Source organism: Agelaius tricolor, unplaced genomic scaffold, assembly GCF_023055355.1.
Source record: "Agelaius tricolor isolate 1412-34295 unplaced genomic scaffold, bAgeTri1.0.p SCAF_20, whole genome shotgun sequence".
Lineage (NCBI taxonomy): Eukaryota > Metazoa > Chordata > Aves > Passeriformes > Icteridae > Agelaius > Agelaius tricolor.
The window spans coordinates 8,114,101-8,117,878 of record NW_027269280.1 but is presented as its reverse complement, the minus strand read 5'-3'; positions in this window follow the sequence as shown (position 1 = coordinate 8,117,878).

Here is a 3,778-nt window from a genome sequence, read left to right as displayed (position 1 = left end):
GCACTGTTTGTTTCTTTTCTTAAAGATCTATTTCATTCTAATATTTCAGGTGCCTCATGTTGTACCTTTTTTCATGTAGGTCATGGTGCACATCTTTGAGTGGTTACCCTGTCTCACCACGTTACCTTTCTCCATAGGGCTTTTCTGAGAAAAGAGATCAGTGGCAGCACTAGAAGGAAGCAATCCTTGGGATTACACAGTGTGCTTACTTGAGAAGATGAACATCACTGAAACCATTCAGGACTGTGTACCTCTAATTTGATCTATTCCTTCTTTTTCCCAGCTGACCACGGTGACAATGCAGGTTAAGTGGGGTGTACTGCTGGTGTCCTGCAGTAACAGGATAATGATCTGAAAGACTCTTTTGCAGCCAGACATGGTGACAATTTATTTACTTGAATACTTGTTAAAGAAGTGGTCTTTGACCACTGAAGTGGGAGGCTGGAGAGCAAATCCTCAGAGTATGTTAGGGCTAATTTACTGCAAAACATAGAGGAAGTTCTAAGAGGAATGGTAACCTGAAATACAAGTAAGGCTTGGGAGCTGAGCTAACCTGTGGTTGTTTCTGAAGTGCAGGTGTTCCTGTCCTCATGAGAGGAAGACATAACAAGAGCAGGACAGAGATGGGAGACTTGACAAAAGACAAGCTTTAACAAGGGGATCTGAGAGATGCAATCTTTCAGGAAGTTTGTCTAAATGCTTTTGTATTTATCCTAGAGAGAATAAAAGTCTACAAGAACCCAGAAGGCTGCATCACAGGGAAGCAGATGAAGTATTCTTGAAATACAAAAATAAGTATAACCAAATGAATCATCAGGTGTGTTCTGGTCAAGATGTTATGGGCGTGCTTGAACCTACTTCAGATCAAACCTCAAGTCTCTTGAAAATATCTTCCATTTCATGGTTCTAAATGTCTTTTTTTGGTTTGCTTTTATTTTATTCTTTTAACAGGAAGAATTGCCGGGGTGAGACTTCACTTGTAATAATCTCTAAAAAAGCAGCAAATTCCTAGAAAAGTGTGGGCTGGGAATTTGCTTGACTAGGTTTAGCAGCAAATCCAGCCTGTGATTCACTGGGCTCACCAGGGAGCACAAGCAGCAGCTGACTGGTGCTGTACTTCTGTGGTTTTGTAAAGCAGCTGTGGGAATCCATCAGCCAGGTAACTCCACAGTCCAAAGGCAGCTACAGCTGATCTTGGCCAATAACAACACAGAGCTGAACAAAGTCACTCCAGTGTCTCATGGGAATCCCTGGTGCTTCCCTTCCCAAAGGGCACTGCCTTCCTCTAGGTCAGAGCCCATTCCAGCTGCAGTTGAGAACAGGACTGGCCATCACTGTTGTTTCTCCGTGCTGGTGCCCGACATTGGCTTTGCAGTCTCCTTTTGAGCAGTAGGAGATGAAATCCAGGCATTGCTGATTCTTGGCAGTGCTGTTGTACTCGTGACTGTTTTCCTTCTCATCCAACAGATCCCCACCACCCATGTGTTCAACATGGGGCTCAGAGCCAACCTTCTGCTCCAGGATTCCAGTCATTGCAGGCTCTGTTGCTGAAGGGTTTGAGCAAGAAACAATCAATAAGCCTATGGAAGTGAATGTCAAGGAACAGCCTTTTGGCCAGTTTGGGTCAGCTGTTCTGGCTGTGCTCCCTCCCAGCTCCTTGTGCACCTCCTCACTGGCAGAGCCTGGAAGACTGAGATGTCCTTGATTTAGAGTAAGCACTGCTTAGCAACAACTTACAGCATGAGTGTGTTATCAACATTATTCTCACACTGAATCTAAACTACAGCACTGTACCAGCTACTAGGAAGAAAATTTAACTCTATCCCAGCCAAAACCAGGGCTCTGCCAACAGCCTGGAAATGCCTGTCCTTTCCACCTGGGAAATGGAGTGAGCAGAAGTGCTTCTTCAGAGACTGGGAGAACTTTAAGAAATATGGGTTCTCCTAGTAATGCAGACTTCACATCTCTGCCATTTGGTGAGGGATAGAGAAAACATCTTCTGCATCTAGATCAAGTTTGCTATTCAAGTAGCACTAATGTAGATTACAGGCTTTCATCTTACTATCTCTAATTTTATTTTTTTTAAGAAATCGAGCATAACCTTGAATATGTCATGCAGAAAGTTGTTTGTAAATTACATGTAGAGACTGTAATGGGTATTTACCTGTTTCACCAAACCAATACTGCAGTTTTGCTCATGTAACTGTGCAGGACTTTTACGGTCAATATCTCTTATATTAAAAAAACCCAAGCTGTTAAGCTGTTCTTGCAGTGTTCTGGTTTGGATCACTAACAAAATCTGTTATTGGTTGCACTACAGTAAATTCTTAATATCTGGTTAGAGGCTTTTTGATGCTTGTGTTTTGTTTTGGGTGTTGTTTGGTTTTGGTTTTTTTTTACTGGAGTCAAAATGTTTTGAAGTTTGAGTTTGCCATGTTCTCATGTTGTTATGTTGAGCTGTTTGGAAAGGATCTTAAGTTCTCATTAGAATGAGAAAATATTTAAATGTTTAAATGCTGCAGCTGTTACCTAGCCTTCAAATAGAAGTAGATCTTGGAAAGGACTATTTTGAACAAGCCTTGACAAAGATAAACCTGCTCATTTTATACCAGAGTTCACAGTATGCTTGAGGCACACAGTAAGACAAAACCAAGTCCTTTTTGCATAGCCTAGAAGAAAAAATTCCAGCTATGCTGTGGTGAGCCAGGCTAGCTCCAGAACTGCAGTCTGCACTTTGGTGATGTTCTGTTTTCCCTGAGAGGATTGAACCAACCACGGAAAAGAGACTTCCCACATCATATTCCGGGCTGTAGGGTAAGCACTTCCAGGAAAAAGCCTGGGACTTCCTCGTACCCAGCCTGATTTTCTGTGTAGACCTTCAGGTGCTGAGCCCTTGTAGGTGCCAGGACAGCGCTCCTGTGCCCGGGGAAGGCAGGAGGGGCTCGGCAGGGAGAAGGCGAAGGGCTCGGCAGGTGCCCAGATCCCTCCAGGGCTCCGTGTGCCGCCCCTAGAGGGCTCCCGCCTTCCTCCGGCCGGAGCGAACGGAGCGCCACGGTCTGCCCCAGCGGGAGCCACGGTCTGCCCCAGCGGGAGCCACGGTCTGCACTAGAGAGAGCCACGGTCTGCACTAGAGAGAGCCACGGTCTGCACTAGAGAGAGCCACGGTCTGCACTAGAGAGAGCCACGGTCTGCACTAGAGAGCTCTCTGCGAGTGCTGTCCTGCCTTTCATGTTTTCGTCTTGCGGGTGGGCACTGAAAAGCCCAGTGGGAAGCGTTTCTTTGCATGATAACCCCTTCCTTCCTCCTCTCTGTCCTTTAACATGTTGCCATTTTTCTGGCAGTAATTCTGTGGCTTGCTTTTTGCTGATTAGGATTCAAGCAGTTGGTTCAGGCTGGGGCCCAGCTGCCTGATACCAGATCTCTGATAACAGCAGAAATTTGGGGAGGGTGCAAAAAGCTTTTTAAATGGGAGGCAAGAAATAAGTCTTTCCTATAAGGGCTGGGACTAAACAAGTGTAAGTTAGAATGATACTCATTTTTGCATCTTAGTCAAGATTAAAAAATTCTGAAGCCTTCTTTCTCTTTATATAGGATATAAAAGGTGTTTCTCTACAAAGAGATGCCTCTTTTTTAATCTTCTAGTTGGCAGCCCAGTTCCTTTATGAAACCACATTCTGGTGTCAAATGTGGGGAAAGGAAAAAATAATTCTAACAATGGATGAGAAGACACTTGAGGCTTTCTGCCTAATTAATTATAGTCATTTAAAATCTTGAGCAA